Source organism: Dermacentor variabilis, chromosome 5, assembly GCF_050947875.1.
Source record: "Dermacentor variabilis isolate Ectoservices chromosome 5, ASM5094787v1, whole genome shotgun sequence".
NCBI lineage: Eukaryota > Metazoa > Arthropoda > Arachnida > Ixodida > Ixodidae > Dermacentor > Dermacentor variabilis.
Genome location: NC_134572.1, coordinates 127463806 through 127485449, shown reverse-complemented (window position 1 = coordinate 127485449; position 21644 = coordinate 127463806). Strand labels below are relative to the sequence as shown.

At 44.2% G+C, this 21644-nt stretch overlaps 1 protein-coding gene across 1 annotated transcript in view; it reads right to left on the bottom strand.

Moving 5' to 3' along the window:
* The window catches only part of LOC142581965 (putative cytochrome P450 49a1), a 101446-nt gene extending 84827 nt beyond the window's left edge, over positions 1-16619 (bottom strand). Inside the window, exon 1 of the mRNA XM_075691400.1 lies at positions 16507-16619. The gene's annotated coding sequence lies outside the window, so the exon portion shown is untranslated. The remainder of the gene's footprint in view (positions 1-16506) is intronic.
* Between the last annotated feature and the right edge of the window lie 5025 nt (positions 16620-21644).

Sequence of the window (21644 nt, the reverse complement as noted above, 5' to 3'; positions counted from 1 at the left end):
AACTGCCTTTTGAACCATCATCAAGAAATGCCATAATTTGGAACCTGTGATGTTTGTCAATAAATAATTACGTATACACAACGCATGACTTGTGACACAGCTACAAGACAAGCCTTCCCTCTATTAACGGATGGGGGAGGAAGCTGCCGAATGGTTCCTGGAATGGATATCTTGGTGAACTTCACAGAAACGTAAGTCACCTTCTGACTGACGACGCTAAGACTAAGAAATCTAGGGTTATTTAATTTCTGAAACAAACAGGGTGATCAAATAAGGTGACGCCGGCAAGCAGTAAAGGAAATGTGTACGTAGTTACAGGAAGGTGTGCTTCAATGGTCTAGAGATACGCAACTAGCATAGTGTCAGTATGCCTTACTCATTTGAAGATCTTTCTTGCGAGGCTTCCTCTGGCAGTGCTAATTCAGACTTCCAGCTCTGCCTTCAATGCAGTGTTTTCTCATGATGAATTCATCCTGCTTTGACATGAAACACTGCTAAGCGAGCTGCCACTCAGAACCTAGGAACTTAGAAGATGAAAGCAAAGGTGCATTTTAGAGCTGAGACAAAAGGTGTAGAAGCACTCAGATGTGTACATACGTTCGTGAAATACTCTAGAGACGCATACGAAAGAGAAAGCTTTATAAGTTGGCTGGGTGTGGTATGAAGGCCGTCAGTCCAGAGCCTGACTTGTTCCATTCTTCAATGGAGCACTCGCAAACTCCACAAGGTATGGTTTGTCAACGGCGCTGCTTGCTTCTAGCAGCCATGCTGCATCGCGTTTAGAGGCGAGGTATGTGGGAGTGGAAAAGAAGGCTGGGAGTGGCTGGCAGGACCGGAGGATATTCGATGTGTTCAAATGTTCGTCACAGTACTGGCCCAGTGAGAGATACTCGAGCGAAGAACCAGCGGATGAGGTGCAAAAGGGATTGTGTAGGGAGTGTTCTAGACGGTACCTTGTTAATTAATATATACTGATGTCGGATGAGAAATTTTCTGAGCTCGACAAACATGCGTCTAGCTTTTTCATACTGCCGCAGAGCAGGGATACCTAGTGGTTCTCGAGGCTGGTCTGGGAATTGCGGGCACGTGGTTCAAAGACTGGCAGGTGAGCTGATTAGTTCTTTCATTCCTCGGCATCCCATCATCGTTAGATATTCTGACCTCTGCCATGGGCGCCCGTTGAGGCTTATTTGCAATTGCAAAGATATGGTCAGGGAGGACATTGTTGTACACTGATTTCTTGCGTCTAGCTATGAAGCACGTGAATAATGTAAGAGCACACAATATCACTAAGTTAATGGTCAGATATCTTCTATTTATTCTGCCCGTCCTCTGCCCACTGCATCGCCTTGCTTATGCTGACGCCCTAACTTCTTTTCAGCATCAGAATCAGCTGCTGGGCAATATGGTACATGATGCTAAGAAGAGTGTAAGAAACGAGACATGAAAGAGTGGCCAAGTAAACTTCCCCTCTTTGAACATTTAAACCTCCTGGGATGATATAAAAAGGCCTTCTCAGTGGTTGTAACGTCAGCACGCCGTCATCGTTGACATAACCCACTCTCTAAAAGACAGCTTTCTGCACTGCAGCTTTCGCAAGACAGGTACCCCCTCAAATACAGATGTATTGCACCGGGAAGAGCTTTTCTGAGAAGCACGTAATTTTTCAGCTACGGGCAGGGTATCCACATGTTGTGACGACGTCCAAATGTGTCCATCTCTTCGCGATATCACTGGCATATCCGCATTTTCCCTCTACTTGCACAATTGAAGGCGCCAAGGTATAACGAGCTCTTGATCATCGGGAAGCACCAGTGCATCTTCAAACGCTACGAAATATGGGCTACCGCCAATGCTTGCAATGTGCGATTTCTTGTGGTGAGCAACGGCAGTCTTAAAGAAGCATTGATAGCGTGAATAGACGAAAACAAACTGCGTCCAGTCCAGTAATACTCTCTCGGCCATGCCATCGCCTGAAGAGTGGTACGGCGCGTAGTGTGGCAAAATGACTCCTTGGTCGCTGGCCCATTCTTGGATACACTGGCTTACAAAAGCTGGATCATTTCCTGATATCATTGTTTACATATTCTCAAATATATCGGCTTAAAAGAGCAATCAAACTGTTTGTGTCTGGCATTACAGATCGTTCAGCCGCTATTCTAGCGCAGCGATCTATTCCTGCTAGAAAGGAGTATTCTTCTTATTAATGTAGTATTTTCCTTGAGTAATGTGATATCCCCGTGGACGATTTCAAATGGTGTGTCGTTTGCTGAGGTCGGATAAGCTCGTCGATTCTGTGGAGGTTCTTGGTTTGTGGAGTTGATTTTTATGGCAAGACTGGACGTAGCGCTGGACCTCGTCTTTCACATTTTTTCAATCAAGATGCTGCAGGATTTTGTAATAGGATCACCAGAACCCATTGTGTGGGTCACACTACAGGGAGTTAATGCTAAGGTTTCAATATTCGAGGCGCCATTGATTCAGAGATGACCAACTTCTCGCAGAACTTCAGTTCATCGCTTCGTCCCCGCAGCATAGTTACATGATATTGTCTTGCTCTGATGTTAATACAGGTCCCGAAAGTGCGTCGGCATCGTTAAGGTGTTCTCTACGTGTGACGGACCCCGAACACACACTGCTGGTGTTCGCTCACACATTTACTTTTTCTCAGGGCTCGGCGAGGTGAAGGATATAGGCCACGGCTTGCTGGTCGGTAAAGAGCTCGAAGATGCTGACGTACAGGTACAGGAGTGGGGAAAAGGTCAAATAAATGAAGGGACACACACACACACACACACACACACACACACACACACACACACACACACACACACACACACACACACACACACACACACACACACACACACACACACACACACACACACACACACACACACACACACACACAAACACAAACACACACAAAGGAAATAAGTAAGAGTAGCACACATGATTGCTAATCGCGGATTTCCTGTTACTTTAAAGAACGCGAACGTTCATACCGCCGAATAATACCTCGTCTTTGTAAGAAAACAGGAATGCTATTGTAGTTCACTTAAATGACAACGGTGAATAACTCACTATTAGTCTTAAATATTAAAAAATGTCGAAAAGCTTGATTAAACGCTTCTATCATTTGGTGTTAGTGGACCTCTTCCTCCCTCTAGTGTCTCAGTCAAGCAAAATCCAACCGGTCTTTCCCACAGAGCCGTGGTGGCCTTGAAGAGAACACAAAAATTATTATTGTATTGAGAGACGGTTACTTCACGTCTGTTCAAAAGCGGGGGCACAAGTCTTAGGAGCCTAGATAGGAGTGACAGAAGTGATGTTGACTCATAGCAAAGAGAGCAGAGTATTTACGCGTATTAATAGTGTTTTATTTTTCAGGCAGTAACGCATTTACATAACCCACGTATGTGAAGAGTTAGCTTCGCCTGTTTGACTATCAGCCGCAATGGTTCCGTTCCATCGAGCGTGCGATGCATGAACACCCATGTGCGAAAACTTAGGTAAAGGTTGAAAAAGACTGGATGGTAAAAATTGTTCGAGAAGGCTTCACTGCCACGTTTCTGGTAGCATAAATCTTGCTATGGCGAGCCGAACATGGTTGGCGAGTGAACGAAATCTATTTTCTCATAAAATTAACTAATCGAAGCCCGATATCGTCCTTTACATGAAATTCTCATGCTTTCATTGCACGCACTCATGAATGAAAATCAGTTCCGATTCAGTACATGTGTTCACTCTCCACTCTCTCTTATTTGAGTTTTCCTTGCCCTTGCATGAGGTGATTGAGCACTTTGAGAGCCAAGTCGAGACTTCGTTATTTTAACACGTTAATATTAATCATCATAGGTTTTAATATTCGTCTTTAGGTTCACATTCGTTTAGGTTTTCATATTCGCACGTTGTTAAATAAAACGTTCGGTCGGCCAGCGTCGCTGAAGTGCTGGAGCTCTTCCTCTCTCAATATGAACACCTTAAGGACAACCCCTAGGATCTCTAACCTGCTCACTCGCCACTGCCCAGGAGTGCGACGTGTCCTTCGTCCTCTACAGCCCAACAGCAGAGCGGAACGAGGTGGCCGAACCCAGCGACACCTTGTGGTACGAAGACTTCATAATCGTCGGAGGCTTCAGCAAGGACACCGTCCAGCAGACCAGCGTCGCCAGCTCGTTCTCTGTGTTTGGCGCAGAGGTGCGTGCTGCCATACGAACTATAAGAGTTCGTCTTTGCAATTTATTGCACAGTTCCTGTAAGGGGCATCGGTTACGGAAAGTTTGGAACAAATGATTAATTAGGCAAAGGGACACTCGCCATCTCTATGCGTCGAAACACTGGCATACACGTGGAAACACAAGTAGAAAGCATGGTAAATTCTTATTTCAGCATCCAAAAGACCACAAGGTTTTCCAACAATAAAAGCTGTAAGAAAAAAATCAACATTATAATTTTCATGAAAGCGTAAACGTAAACAAAAGTGCCTTGACTGTCGTCTTCGCTGAAAGCTGGCCGCACACATAGCTATTTTTTAAATTTAAACGAAGTAAACGCTTTTTACTTTCTCTACCTTGCCTAAATGCTACTAACTGTAACTAGTCTAGGTGGACGTGTGGAGAACGTGGCGATGTAACACAAAAACTTGCAGAAATCATTGAAACAAGACTTGGTCATTTAAACAAACTGTCAAATTTTAAGCATTAATGTAAGCGTATAAACGAGCGTCAACGAGGCTTGCAGCCTCTACACAAACCCAAAACTGCCGAAAACTAACAAATTTCAGTATTTTAAAGAGTCGCACTGAACAAGGCTTATTTCTTAGTTATGAACAGTTCGCGCAAAATCGTCGGGCTTTTCTTATATCCTGTTGAGGAATTTGTTGTTTTATCAGAGATAACTGCGCCTCATCGGTGCTCAACCAAATTTTTTCTAAGCTCCTGGGCTCTTGGAAGCAATGAAATATGCAAATTATACAATTAAAAGTGTTTTAATTACTGGAGAAAGAAAGAATCAATGTGGTGTTTAGGTCGCTCAATATACCCTTTATTTAGGATGCTGCGTGTTGTAAGTAGACCCCAAATACAAAAAAAAAACTTATTGATGGACATACAAAACACCGACATCATACTTTGCGCAGAAAAAGAAACACGGTGTCTGAACTAGCAGGTTGATTGCTCCCTCGTTCTGCACGTCCACTAATATGCTCTTGTGAATTGGGATGTTCTTTTTTTTAAGGTAAACACAAATCAGAATTATAACGCATCCTGCCCCTGGACAATAGATTTATTCTGATTGCAGATTAACTTCGCCAGTGAATGAAACCTCGAAAGACGAAGAGAGCGACGGGCTCCGCTTACCACTGTAAATACCGGTGCTAAAGTGTCTCTTTTAGTCATACAATAAATATGTAGAGATAGCAGAATCATGTCTATAAACCACGAAAGGAAAGGTCGCCACTAGCTGATCACTGCAATAATCTTAAGGTAAATATCTAAAGAATATCTCTATGTATGATAACAATATCACATTATTTGCTGTCATCGGCAGCCTGTGGCACGCCATGCGAACGCGATAATAGCGTAGGTAGCATACAAGGTCTCTCTTCTTTTGCTATTTTCTTCTGCAGAAAAAAAAGACAGAAATTTGCTTCAGAGGTCTTGAGAAAACATGTTATAATTGTAAAGAGAGCACAATAATTTAGGTATATTATTATATTTCTTTACCTTCATTGCACCGGTGGGGATACAAGGTACTACAATAAATTACTGCCGAAATTGAATAACAATCCCAAGTTCACAAAGGAAACCTGCGTGTTATGCTCACAAGAATTAAGCTTTGATGTCAGAGAAGCCTGTTCTAGGTCTCCTGTAGGGAACATAATTTCATACTACATGAAAGAAAATGACCCTTGTGCACTACTTAATTGAGCCTACCGTCATAACAGGTACGTGTTCTGGGGCGCTGTAATGTAAAGCTATTCCAAACTTTTCTGTTCCAATTCTCCAATCAGCCCTCCAGGATTGGTAAAAAAATTTTCGGGCCACCGCCAACTTCGCCTATCTGTCAAGCGACGTCACAGAAACCGCGATAGCTCCCCATCTGATATGACGTGCATACACTGATTAGGCATGATTAAACCGAACAAAAAATTATTATTCCTGATTCGACACCTTGTAGCCATTACCCCTCTTCTATGGTCTAAAGTTTCCAGGCTGCGACCATTTCACCTGCCTGTCATGTGACGTCACAAAACCGCTAAATCTCACCGCGTCAAAGAAACGTGCACGCGTTAAAGATGCAAAAATATGCCGAACAAAATAATTTTTTTTTATGAATAGCCAGAGGTTGCTCCGTTCTGAAAGGCATAACAGATAGCTGCCGGCCGATCGCCGAGGCAATCGCTACTCGCACCTGCCGGTGAGCATGGATTTATTTCCGTATAACAAACCTTTTTTGCGTGAAAGTAAAACGTTATCTAACCCTTTCTACGTGTATGCGCCATCGCTCGGGCAACTATTCCTTGCTGGGGATCCGCTTTAGCGGCATTCTTAACCTCCCATTGCACACCGCCACGATTTTCGAGCAGTCAGCGCAAGCTAAGTAAGGAGAAGTGCACCAATTACAGACGCCAGCACCACCCTCTTCATACGGTTACCTATTTTCACTGCGCTGGCTCGACACCATCGAAACCCTCTGCACTTGAACATGCTCCTCGCCTTTTGTCAACCAATTAGGTAACAAAGACTTCTCTGTCCAAAAAATGTTATTCGCTTTGAAAGCGAACAAAGAACCTCCTATGGACGAGGAGAGCGTTTTATTGGGCTGTTGAGACAACGCTGCGGGTCACCGCCCTAAGCTTGCGTCAGCAGTTACGTAAGTTTTAGCTAAGAAAATTGGAATAAAAACAGATTTAGATAGTTTACATCATAGGGCCCCTTGTTTCTTTCCCCCTTAGAGCGCAACATCGTCAGCCAGTTTGTTGCCTATGATAACATCCTCCGAATTACATGAGCAGTACTTCAGAAAACATTAGTTGGGCTGGCCTAATGGTTTGCGGTTTGGTGTGAGAACGTCCCAAACATATTTCTCCCTGTGTATCTATGCCCGTCAATGACATATTTCAGATACTGTTTTTTTTTCTCTTGATATACATCGCACTTCCAGGTCTGGATGCTCCTTCTTGGATCTCTCATCGCATTCGCAATCATCCTGTCCCTGGCTCCAGGCTCTCGCTTAAAGTTCTTTTACAGGTTAAAGGAAAACATATTTCGGCTTCTGGCAAGCGTTTTTCTTGAAGGCACGTATACTTCTACTTTTATGCTTGTCGCATTTTTTAATGTGTACGCATTCTAGCGCTACTTACCTCGGAAATAAGTTTGTCCGTCTGTCTGTAACGCGTGATACGATACGATACGATATCGCATCGATACGATGCGATATACCTCCATGGGGACCCATGGAGGTATATATGAGAGTGCCTTATGACTAGATATGCCTACTGAAAGTTATGACTCTGACTATATATTGTGAGTACTGAAGAGGTATTAAGAGTAACTAAGGTTACTTAAAGGCTAGTAAGTTAAATTACAATGCAGTTATTTAAGCCTAAACAAGACTCTTAAGACTAATGAAGGCCAAGGAAGTCTAATGGAGGCTGAATACGATGGAATTACATTTGCATAACTATAATTAATTGAGGGTAATTAAGAATATAGATGCTAATTAAAATTATTATAGCCTAGATTTTCCAGATCAAGAGTAATTAAGGATGATTAAGCCTCATCAAGAATAAATAAGGGTCCTTAGTATTGATTAAGCCTTATTTCGCTTGATTACCATCAAATTGAATTCGGCTAGTGAGGACAAATTAATGGTGTTTAAGATAATTTAGGCCTAATGATGAATAATTGCGATTACATTAAGCCCAAACAAGATTAACTAGGATAATAATAATGACAATTAAGATAAGTTAAGCCTCATTAAGATTAAGTGGGATTACATTACTTAGCCCAATGAAGATTAACAAGGGTAATAAAATCTGAGGCCCCTAAGCAATTCATGCGAGCTGTGAATGCGAAGGCATTAATGCCCATTTGAACGCCGCGGACAGGTGTAAGTTTTGCGCTGCGAGTAATTTACTGTAGCGGAACGCGCTGCCCGAGTCAGCAAGCATCAGCAACTCGCGGTCCCAACACTGCATGCCACCGACGTCCTGCGCGACGAGATACCGAGGAAGCAGCAGCGGTCACCAAGGCCGCCAGGTGCACGCAGCAGTTAGTCTCGGTGAGAGAGAGAGAGACGGACCGCGCGCCTGCTTCCATGAGAGAGACGACGGCACCCTCACGCGTGCGTCACGTGACCGCCTTGTTGACGACAAGCCATGTCGCCCCGCGGCGTCGCGTCGCCGTATCTGCTCCTTAGATGCGCGCTGGTGACATGGCGTCGCGGAGACGCCCTCTTCCCTCACGCAACACCGTTTCGCCCGCTCTGCTATGTCGAGGCGCACTCGTGACGGGGCATCGAAACCAATGGGAATTTAGGTGCAGTTTCTCTGCTACAGACACCTGTTGTTTCTTTTTCGTTCAATGGGCCATTTGATGCTTTCGCATCAAAAGAGACACGTGTGTGCAAGATGATCGACTGGAATGAATGCTCCCACACTAGCTGATATGTCCCACTAAGGATTTCCCGCAGTAATTTTTACTTGACTTCTTGTGCATAAAAGAAAGAGTACGCCTTGCACTTGCCTTGTGATTATCCTGGAAGTTTTTACCAAGACACGTTTTAGGTCAGAAAGTTACAGACGCACATAAAGGAGTCGACAGAGGAAGTTAACGCTCGTCTGTCATCTTTTTCTGCCCGTTTCTGTTCCTCTGCTCCAATTTGTCCTTATCCTGAACCAACAAGTCCAGACAGTGCCAATTCTGAAAGTCTTCGCTTATTAGTAAAACTTGGCTGTTTTTCTTGCGTACGCTAGTCTCAGTAAGCACCGTGTGTGTTATTGTGTCTTCTTTTGTCGTGTCTTTTATTCGCGCTACGTTAAGCCCATTCAGTGCCGAAGTTCTGAAAGCAAGCCGGAACAATGGAACATGAAGGGAGTCGTTTGATGATACCAAATAAGATACTTTGTTCACGACAGAGTCACCGATAAGGTAGAAGCAGTAAAAATGCTGTTTTCATAATACGATAGATTTAGGCATGTAGAAAATGACGTATTACGTAACATCTGCCTATATTTTCTGGTGTTTTCATGTATGGTGAGAGAATGTGCAAACACCGCAGATTTGCAATTATAACTGTACGAATATAACACGTGCAATGGGTCACGGCGATGTACATTGTTGAAGGGGTAGTGCCGTCGTAATGCTCTGTGCTTTATTTTACACTGCAAGGCTGACCACGGCCACACTGTCACCACTCGCGGTGGCTCAGCCATAAATAATTTACATATAAAGATATCCGAACGTTTAAGAAAATCGTGTAGCGGCCGAGCTTAACTGCCTTCCTCCACCTCCGTTTACATGTTGGTTATCGTTTACAAGTTCGTCTATCACTATTACTTTTGACCAAAACGTGCACACACAGTGTAAGGACACACTGTAAACATCAATAATGAGAGACCTGCATTCTCGAATGCTACCTTAGAGACAGTACAGTGCGCGCATGCCTACAGTGGTGAACAAGGCGATTCCTTACGTGGCTAGTTGCACCGCCTCTACATGACCTAATGAACAGTACCGTCCCATAAAATAAGTTGTTGTACATAACAGGGTGGCTGTTCGGGCCCCCTGGTGATTCATTGTAGTGAGCGTACCCCGGATAGCTTAAACGCGAACGTAGACAGGACAAGGGCTGATAATAAAACCTCAGCTGGAAGTTACCGCTGGTCTTTGTCCAGCCTATCTTTTCCCGGTTAGTACGCATTTAACGCCTTCAGCGTTTCATTATGCTGACGAAAGGTTACCGTGTCTTGGTTCTTTACGGCTTGTTTTCAAGTTTCTCTTTTTTTTCGAAATACTCTTTGTCCTTACAAATTTACATCCTACTCTACGCGTAGAACCCTCGTTTTACCTCTTCACAAAGCAATATAGTAGGTGTATAAGTCATTGCTACAAACAGTACAGTGCCTTCGCACGCTTAAGATGTGCTGCAGATTATACAGTTGGACACAAACAGTGCAATAACGCCGCTTTCGAGCAATCGCACTGTGCTGCCATCTTTGCGGTCAAATAAAGACTAACTGGACGCGCTCCGTTTGTCCAATTAGCTTCGAAGACGGTAATACTGCCGTGGGCGAGGTTTGCTTTGCATGAGCTTAGCTCTTCCGAATCAAAGCTTGCTAGTATCGCATTGACGAGCTAGACTTGTTCAAAACGCTTAAGGGGAACCTTTGCGCTGAACCCTCGCGGTAATGGTTGCTGTACCACAAGAAATGTACTGGGCTGCGTATCTCCTCAGGCCACTCGAAGACGGGAAGATGAGCGCAATCGGTGACCCACAAATCGAATTTTGACAATGTCTAGCAAAGGAGATTTTTGGCTACACATTTCAGGAGCTTACAATTTACTATAATTCTTAGCTATTGTGCAAGTGGACTCCTAAAGGCCTGACTTTTCTTCATCACAGATGTTTATTCAGTTGCTCATTTGATAATATCGCATGGAGTGAGGATTATCGCGAGCACATGACGAACAATCTTCTCAGAAATATGGGACACAAGTACAAATACCTTCACAAAGACATGTCGGTTGCCCACACTTAGTGAAAAGTTAGTGCACTTCTATTTCAGAGGTGTCATATGCTTCGCCAGGTCGGGATTTGCAGCCGTGTGGATGATCTATTTTTTTCCCCTTTTGTGCTTCATTTTCATCGCATGCAAGAACAAAACAAGAGCAGATATCCATCTACCTGGCTTGTCTGCCTAGATAGCTTAGGCATCCAGGCAGACAAGCGTCTGCGTATTTAGTCGTGTAAGGCACATCCTCGTGTAAGGCCCGCATCCCCTCTTTGCAGCGCGGAAAATTAGTAGGAAAGTGTTTTCCTAAGCGTCCGCGGATACCTGCGGCTGCTGGTGAATTTCCGCAAGCCGCTACACGATGACACTATTTGTCCTTTCGACAACAGCATTATCATGACCGTATCCCGCAAAAGGCACCAAACCCCAACTTTGTCGGCCGACTCCGATGAAGCAGCGCCGAGGGACTCGCTAGGCCTAGCTGGCGGTTGCGGCAAGCGGCAAGCCGATGCGGGAAGTTCGCCCTTAAAACGTTTGTACTAGTAGACCACACGGTCAGTGAGGCGCGATGTCACGTGCAGAGGCTAGTCTGACGGACGCGTGCGCGAAGTGGAGTTTCGATCTGCGAGCGATTGGCCCGCAACTGCCGCGAACGTGTATACCAAGTACGTGTGCGTGCCTATACGGAAGGAACGGCGGAAGTTCGCGAAGGGGCGTAAAACAAGTAAACCTCCTAACGGATTTTGCGCAACACTGTGCAAACGGAACGCGGCTAGATGAAGGTCGCGTGTACTATATCTGCACTTCGCAACGACCCACGCCAGACGTCGGGCTGCGCGATGTGTGAACGCCATACGCATCTGCGAGCTCGGTCATCACGAAATTTAAATTAAGCTTTATTCTAAGGGAGCACAACACTTATTTTCTCGTGTGCATGGACGGTCTACAATATAACAAGATTGATTTTACCAACCCATGAGATTCGCTTTTTCGGACTCGTAATATTTCGGACATTTTCGCGGTACCGTACATGTCGGAAACAGCCATTGGCGTCTGTAAATAAGTTCCTAGTTCGCCGCCAGCGGTTGCATATGTTATTTTGCAAAGCAGTCTGAGCGAAGTTCGATGCTTATAGTCCAACTGCAAAGAAATTTGACTTGGGTTAAATTTGCTTTAAAGTACTATATAACACTGAACCCCTGTTGATAAAGCTTCAGAGTTAGTAATACTATATATATATATATATATATATATATGTTGCCATCAGCTTTTAAACAGCACCTAAACAGACGATTCGTGCCGCGGGCAGGCAGTCAGAGCCCGCGGAAGTCTGCTTGTCTCTCACGAGGAGAGGGCCCGTCACGGCACCTCGCGGCGGCTGTAGTATCTACGCTACGCAGAAGCGTGGCCTCCAAGACTGTGCGAAATCATGCCAAGAAGGCGCGCGTTATGTCGTGACTCATTAGCACCGTGTTCATGAGCCATTTCGAGTGAGCGGTAGTGGCGGTTTTATGTTACAGTTTCGGTATCATAAGCGGCTATTTTTGCGACCGTTTTGGTATGCTCCCGCTCGTATTTCAAACGAAAAATTTTGCACGGAGCAATCGTTTTATCTCCATTATATTTAACTAGGCTTTTTTACGCTGTCCAACATTTTGTTGCAGTTTGTCTTTGCCCAGCTAAAAGCCTGCCGTCAGAAATTCTGAAATAAAGAGTGAGGGCCTTACACGAGCATATAACGTAGTTAAAGTCCGCATAGCGTATGTGCGCTCTTACGGTATATTGGACTTGCCTGGTTCTCAGCGATGATTTCTTTCTTGTTGGTAAACCTACTACTCATAATTTTGGCGTGCTTATTTTCAATTTCCATTCACATTCGACGTGTTCCTGCATCTTGTACAAAAAAAAAAAAAAAACACAACCTGCAATGGTTCAATGTAGGTTGTCTAAACATAATGACTGATTTGTATCCAAGTGGATGAGCTTGCAATCAAAAGGTCCTGTCTGGTGCCCTGGTATCGGTAGCTTCTTTGTTTTTGTTTTGTGCGTTGCCTACATTTTGCTACTTGTCGAACGAAGTGCAACACAATTTGCCGTTACGACTTATGTGATGAAACTACTATATAATCACTTTTTATTGCAACCAATGCCTAAAGATCTAGCTTGCCGCGCCTTAGTGACGCCTTCCCTATAAGTGAGCGTAATAGTAGTCCAACAATTATAGGCGCGCGTGTGGTCTGCTGTCCCGGTAGCGTTAGATTTCCGATAGTGAAGCTGATGGTTCCGAAACACAAATAGGAAAATTGCTGATAAGTACTACTGCAGCGTATGGTCAGATGTTTCCTTCGATGTTGACGTGATTGTTTGTCGTGCTTTGTTACCTTCACGTGATTTCTTTGCCGAGTGCACAGCGACGTTAAATATTTCGATATTCCTCTTTGGAAAAAGTGGTGCATGGTAATTAACCAGCAGTTTACGTCTACAATTCACTCCTTCACACAGCCACTGCGATAAAGCCTCGGCATCTATCCTCACGCATCGTGATTGCCATCTGGTGCTTAGCCATGCTGGTGGTCGCCAACCTCTTCACAGCCAAAATGAAGGCCGCCCTTACGGTGCGTCACCAGACGGGTCAACGCGTCGATTCCGCCGCAGAGTTGGCTGAGCGCGCTGGCATGAAAGTGTACATGGTGGCAGAAACCGCATATCCAAAGCTACTCTCGGTGAGTGTTGTCGAAGGTTCAATGATTGCTTAATAATTTGAAGAATGGCGCACGCATCTTCACTTCGGTCACTTTGGTGCCTATTAGCCTTTAGTCTTTGGTGCCTATTAGCCTTTAGTATAAGTAGGCTTCTTTTTATTGAGTTACGTATTTTTTTATTGCTATCGGCTGTATGAACACTAGTATGAGAACGTTTATTGTTTTTGTTTTGTTCCTTCTCTCTGACCCTCCCTTTTTTCCATGTGTTTATTTTCTGCTGCTGCTGTCACGAGAAGGTTTAGGGACTAGTCAAGTTGCTCTTTTGTAACTTTTTTCCTTATATCCTCCATAAACTTGTATATTTACGGAAATAAATTCATTCATTCATTCATTCATTCATCGGCCAGGGAGTTGTTCCCATGCTTCGCACACTTGCTCCACATGTGTCTCACGATGCCAGCTGCTAGCTGCTAATCGCAAATTACTTGAGCATGTCGCAGTTATATGCGAAGTGATATGCACATATATAGAGAATGTGCTTTTTTTTTGCGTATACCCGCCATGCTTTATAATATGTTCCGACTACCATCGGGTGTGCAAGCTTGACTAGCGAAAACGTCATTAAACCTGCATTTTACACTGAAATATTTGCTAGCCTGCGTGTACTCATAAGTCACGCCCTTTATCCCATAAATCGCACAATGACAGCACCATTTTTTAGTCACCGTGCTTTTCAACCCATCCGTACATCAAATTCTTTTTTTCGAGTTGATTTATAAATTTAATCACGGTTTCCAAAGTCCCACAGCGACTGCCAATGGTGAAATACTCAAGAGCATTAACCAGCTCGCACACTTTGACATGCACCAAAATGAACGTGCACAGGCATTTGCGCCCTTCGCGAAAAGTATTAATCAAACCCATGCACTAGCGTTCAACTACACGGCGCCGTTGAAATTGAGCCGCCACGACAATTAAGATATGCCGTAGCCAATCAAGCTGCGACGTCAAATAAAAAGAAAAGAAAGCTATGTCTTTAATACATTAGAGCGCCCTCTGCGGCCGCGTTTTGTGGCAACGCTATGGAACTGATCCATGCCCTGGTGGCTCTGAACGCCCATTCGTTCGAAGCTCGGTTATAGTTCCAAAGATGACGCCATGCTCTTCGAAACGCTGACTACTACCGTCTGCCATGAGGTTTCGTACCGCAAGGAGAAATATACTCGAAAGACAGGCAATGTTGTAGGGTAAAACAGTTAATAACCACATCACCTCTTGTCACAGACTCATAATTAGAGAAGAGGTGAAGAAGAGAGTAAGGCTGTCTGTGGCCAAGCGAGGAAATTGCAATGGAGTTCAGCGCGCTCAGATTAGAGAAAAAAGATGGAAAAACAGGACGATGAAACACAGAAAGCTTGCTCCATTTTTAGGGAGTTTCATAGGAAAGAAAGCTTAATGTTTGTTCAACCTGCCAGCAGCGATGAATATTTACATGATATAGTGCAAGAAGAAAATGAAACATAACAATTAAAGCGAAAGAGAAAATAAAAAAAAACACCCAGCAAATGAATGGGACGAAGAAATAGACGGACTTGCAAACGCGAGACCTAATAATCGGCCCATATCGGACCTCTTACAGAACGAATGGCTCAGTAAAAATGCTACTGCCGCAATTGATCAGTAATGAGGATGCTCGTTAATGCTTAGGGAAATTAGAACAAAGAGCAATATTTCAAGAGAAACGGACAATCCGCACTCAAGAGATTCACCTACGGTTGGGAGCGAAGAAGCAGCGATTTTCATAGCGGCTCTCTTGTTTCCAAGGTCCTCTGTACTCCTCAAGTTACGTGTGTTTGTACAAAAAAAGCAGCGAAGGTATAGATGGTTCTCGGTCACTGACGAGCACTCCGGCTAACGACCCTGAGAAGTTGAATGCAAAGCTGTGTCACCAGTGTTGGCAGTATCACACAATTATCCAGCACGACAGGTTTCATCCCGCTTTGATCATCTATAGATACGACGCTGCATTTTTATTTGTCTAAACCGTGAAGTTTACGAATTCACCCAGGATTTTTATCAATAATTTAACGAAACGCACTGCCGCGTATCATTGTCATAATAAGATACCTTGGTTTCTATCAAAGTACACTTGATATGTTCGCTAATTTAGACAAAGCCTCATATTGAAGTACATGATCTGGGATTGCAGAGTCTGTTCGACTTTTAAAAATGAATATACCTAGTGCAGTTCCATTCTTTATGAACCTTTATTGTCATCACCACTTTATGTAATGCGATCATTAGAAGTGTACATAGAGGTAGGTTTTACTCTTTGTTAAAATTAGCGTTCAATCTTTAACGTTACAAACAGCAATGAAATCTCGTGTTCTTTATTTCCTTATTGAAGCTAGATTTCATTTAGTCTATTACGGACACAACAACTTTGTCGTTTCTTCAATTGCCCCTCAAGTTGTTGCTTTCTTTTTGTTTCATTCTCTTGAGTCTCATACAAGGCAGTTTCAAACAAGTGTACGAATTGCACCCTTCACCTCATTGTATAGCCCTCCTGGTCCTCTAGCCTACCCCCCCGCCCCCCCCCCCCCCTAAAGAAGAAGACTAAATTCAATCAGTAAACCACTCTTGACATTCACGTCCTGTTTAATTTTTATGAGCTTACAGTATCTGATCTTATATTAAGGTCACCTTGCCGCTCAGTAAATCCTCGCTCACCCTGCGCAGACGTCACCCCGTGACTACGACCGCCAGGTGTTCCGCATGCTGAGGCCCTCCTCCTTCCTGACGTACCGCCAGCTCTTCTCAGCGGCTGTGCTGGACGAAGTAGCGGAGGGAAAGGCCGTCCTTCTCAGCGATCGAACGACGGCTACGTATAAGCTAGCCGCGTTATGCAAGCATTACCCAGACCACGAGTTCTACATTTCCCGTGACCGATTCTTCTTGAATCCACTAGTCGTCTACTATAGTCGCCAGCGGAAGACGGTGATGGATTTGATGAAGAAATGGCAGAAAAGGTGAGTTACTTGCGAAGGAACATTCAACCATACTCACGCTAAGCGTTCAAGCCGGGCGCCCTTTTCACATGCTCACCGATCTCCTCAATGTCGGGGACAGGAAGCAGCTGTAGCGTAGAATCCCACGAAAGGTTCATACTCGGAATACTTTCTCTCCTGGAAGGAATAGGTTTAGCACTTTCAATCTCAAAGCGTGCGGTAAAGGCACGAGGAATTTTCACACTGTATTACATGCACTCGCCTTTATAATAAGAACAACTGTGTTATTTTTGGGTACTGAAAAGACGGCCGTGCTAGGTAGGTGTATAAAATATAGCTTATTTAACGTGTTGTAAATGTGTGCTGTTTGCCGACCCGACGAAGGCGAAAAATAAAAAAAAAAGAAGAAAGCCAATACCAACTCGGCTGTAACCAACCGCAAGTGGGTGGAAAGTGCCTTCATCTTATACAAAACGAAATCTGCACCCACTTAAAAAAAATAAAAACATTCTGGAAGACAATATTCAAAACTTAAGGAGGTAAATTGGCACGATAATTGCCCAACGAAGGTCACCAAACTACAATAAAAATTGAATTTAAGCTTCATCAGATATTGCCTACCAGCCAGTTTTGAATCTGAACAGTAAACTTATTAAGCAAGGGCAGGCACTGTGCAATGCAAGAAACAGCGCGCAGTACCTTTATTTGCTTAAGCACAGCCGAAAATGTGGAAGGAGCGAACAAACGAGGCCAATTTCACGAAAAGCATAAGTATCATAAAATAATTTCGCACCTCCAAAAGACTGCACAATTATTTGAGTCTTACACGGATCTATGGGGACACTTTAGCTTTTAATTAATCAGCACTTCCCGGAGCCATCAGATTATGGAATATACTACCAGACAGGATCTCATCTCTGTCTAATCCTGATACATTCCATCACCAACTTATTACACATTTCACTGAATCCGTCGTTTAGCGTGTTTCATATTCATGTTTGAGCTCATGTTTATTCATGTTTCATATTAATATTTCAGTTCATATTTTGAAGTTAAGCATTTCGTTTCCCCTCTTCCCTCCCTTTTTACATTTGCTATAACACGCTTGATGAATTGCGCACTTATTCATCCACCATGCGCTTTTTATGTTATCGTGTGCTTTAAGCTATGTACCATATATCTTCTTGTTATTTCCGCATTGCTTAGTCTCCTCTTCTTTAGTACTATTATGTGCCCAAATTTTATTTACCATGTACTGTACTTTTTCTTTTTCATCTGGTTTTGTATGCCCTATTGGGATCTTTTGCCCCCCTCCCCCCCCCCCCTCTCCTTACAAAAAGCGCTACGGGCCTGTAAGGTACTTCAATTAAAAAAAGGAATTATCTCCTCGGGGAGGATGCCCCGAGTTTTTAAAAAACGTGCAGCGGCAAGTCGACAAAAGTGAAATGGTAGAAGTGCAAAGGGGCGGACGGTTGATCTACAGGTAAAGGAATATAAAATAATGGCTGTAATGATGATAGAAAGTCCAGCAAGCGGACCATATGAGGGTCGTAAAAGATGGCAGCGTGATAGAGATCTTGTTTGCCGCTTTTTAATTAGAGGTGACGAGCAAGGCGGTGATGCATGCATCGTGTAGGAGTCAGGCCGCACCGCAGGGCGCCATTCATGGTGGTCTTGCTGACCAGATGAAGGCGAAAAAGAAACATAAACCAACTGTGCTGTAAAGAACGAGTAAGTGCGCCGAAAAAATGCCTTCATCTTATACAAAACGAAACGAGCACCCAGTAAAAAAAATCAAGAAAAGGAAACTAAGAACATTCCTGAAGACAATATTCAAAACATAAATAGATAAATTGGCACGACAATTGCACGAAAAAGGCCAGAAAACTACAATAAATAATTTAAATTAAACTTGATCAGATATTGCTTAACCACCAGTTTTGGATCTGAACAGTAAACTTATTAAGCAAGGGCAGGCATTTTGCAATTCAAGAAAGAGCGTGCGGTGAATTCAGTTGCTGTTTTTGAATTGTTCCCCAAGTTCTTGCTTTTTTGTTCCATATTCTTGTCTCTCGTAAAAGGCCGCTTCAAATAAGTGTATTAACTTCACTCAAATACGACAGCACAATTGTGCTCTTGTATTTGGGGCAAAAAAACAAGATCTTTAATACAGAGCAGTGGTTGGTAGCACTGACGCACTGAGAAAACAGTGAAATCACCTGTGTGACTGTCAGAAGCGTGTGCGTTGCTATGCTTGTGAAAGGCATTCTCACCAGTGGTTACAACACCGGCCTTGTGAAAAGATCATAACGACGTGATACACTCGTGCTCTGGCACTGTGGCCACTGAAAGAACAATGATTTCACGAAATTCTCAGAACACGACGACAGTCGCGTAGCCGAGATGTCCAGTGGACTGGCCGCGCGCGCCTTGTTCGTGTTTCGCGGGCTATCTTTAGGGTGTACAATTTTCTCGTTGACGCTTTTGCCCTGAAATATTGAACAATAACTAATTAGGTAATTAGGCGAAATACAAAACATCGCTTGACGCGCTACAAAGGACGGCAAACTACACTACCTTGAATATTTTGCAGCTAGGTGGCACTTGCATATGTTTAGGTATAGCTGCGAGTTACGTGGGACACATGGTATATGTAGCACCCGCTCCCCAATTCTGAGTGCATCCGCTGTTCACCTCAATTTTCTCTCCCTCACTCTCCCATGTCCCGGTGTTTCCTCTTCACATTTACATATGCTCCTCAGCGACTGTGACGTAAATAAGCACTTGTACGAGCACATATTTCCCAATATGCGCCGACATTCCTGCAATCAACCACGAAACATCTGAGTTGAGGTTAACGTATGTGGCAAGGCGCACCAGAACAAGATATTATTGAAGTAGTTCACATGTTTACCATATATAATTCTTATATCTGATTGCTTATAAATAACCTAAAATATGCTAACCTGAGAAGGGGAACTCACCACGCGTTAGGCGTTCTTGTTGAAACCGTGAAAAGGAAAGAGGCAGAGGCCAGGTATCATGCACCTGAGCGCGTGTTTGTTAGACGGAAAACCGCTATACTCACTGCTGACGACGGCGGCAGTACCTTGCGATGTGCCCCGGAATAACGCAGCTTTAGGAAGGGTGCTTCGTGTCTTTCGATCTCGAGGAACACCGCGCTCGGATTCCTTGCTGCAGTCTTGAGGAACTGGAGTCAACGAGGCCACATCTAGGTGCGGTGGGTCCTCCGATCGTCTGAGACGAGTATATTGCGGCCGCGAGCTCCTCTGTTTGAAACATTCGTCCTAAGTCGCATGATGCTCTCTCCAAATTCCGCGACACCAGGGTGCAGGTTATTAAAGGCAGCGTTCGCTAAATGTACACTGGTGGCACACACCAGCCACTGGAGGTGAGCGAGTTCTTCCTTAACAACTAGCCGTACAATTTCAGCGATGTAATCAGAGGCAGGCACCTGAGTGCTTGAAACAGGGGCGACATTCTCTGGGCGGTCAAACTTTGCCGGGATCCTCCGGATTAATAGGGCGTCAAATGTGCGACAGTACCGCTTTACATCGGATGGGGTGTTGGTGTCTTTTTTTTACAGTAAGGAGATTACAGACATCCCTGCCTACACCTTTCAAAAGATGCCTTCCTTTGTATTATCCATGCATGCTCGTACTTACGATTCCGTCAGTCTTCTAAACTTCCATATTATTGGACGTGCAAGTTTTGTCTCTCAACAGAGCTGTTTCTGAAAGCGCTTTCTTTTCTTCTTGCGGAGCATATCTCCAAAGCGCATCTTCAGTTCCTCTTCAGACATCGCCAATTCACCAGGACGTCCTCGTTATTATCGAACCAGAATAGCGCGATTCTGACAAGAAAAAGAGCAACCCCCTCTAGCTGTGCTGCCGTAATACAGTGGCTGTGTTTTTACTTACTCTCTGATAGGGCTTGAGCCAATCATACACGTCTTCACCCGCTTTGCTGGAAAAAGTTCACGGTTTTCTAGACAGAGCAATATAGTCGTCTTGCCTTGTCCGGTGACTTTCTGGTTCGGCACCGGTAGGGTGGTGACTGCTACCTGCAGTGTCGACCATGTCCACTGCTTGTGGTTGCAGGTAACCGAGTGTCTGTTTCGTCGCAAGATTGAAAAGGTGGTGTCGTCCTAGGCGATGTGCCCCACACCTCTATAAATAATGATACTGGCGATGGGTATACTTATTAGCTGCAGGAATTTGTGTTTACTCATTTATGCCATTATACATGTTTCCAAAACAAAAGAAAATCCGCCTTCATTCCACTTTGTGAAAGCGGATTGGAGAAGAAACACACTGTGTGCTTTACAGTTCTTCGCACTCTCTACGGGACCAGCCCACATTTCTGTGTGAGCACCGCGCACGTAGACACGAAAACTCTCGACCAAGGAGAGTGTGGCAGCTTCGCTGTAAAATAAATTGCAAATCCATAGCACCGAGAAGCGCACTGGAAGCTGCAAAGTTTAGGCAGCATCAGTAATGAGAACAACCAAAGACGCGGCAAGTTCTTTTTGCTTTACTGTAACAATTTAAAGGGAGTGGAACTGGACCGTTGTTTTCTATCCGGTCGTTGTCAATTCACTGTCATCGATAATGTTCATTCGCCCACAACTGAAGTTCTTTCTGGTGTCCCGCAGGGCTCGGTGCTCGGCCCACTTTTGTTTTTAATCTTCATAAATGATCTTCCTTCCAGCATTTCGTCGAGCATTCGTCTTTTCGCAGATGACTGCGTCTTGTACCGCCGCATAACCACATCCAACGATCAGTTATTGCTTCAAAATGACTTGGACAGAATTGAAGACTGGTGTTCGACATGGCTAATGAAGCTGAATGTATCAAAGTGTAAATACATGCAGGTAACACGCAAGCGCACCAACCTCAGCTACGCATATTCGTTGTACTCAACCACCCTTTCTCAAGTTGAATCTTACCGTTATCTTGGAATTCACATCAGCAGCAAACTCACCTGGTCCGAGCACATCACGAAGATTGCAGCTGATGCATCGAAATCACTTGGGTTTATCAGACGGCACCTCAGCTTCTCCCCTCCCTCTATTCGCAGTCTAGCTTACAAAACTTTTGTCCGAACCAAACTAGAATTTGGCTCCCCAATTTGGAATCCACATCAGGCTTACCTAATCGATAGCCTAGAAGCCAT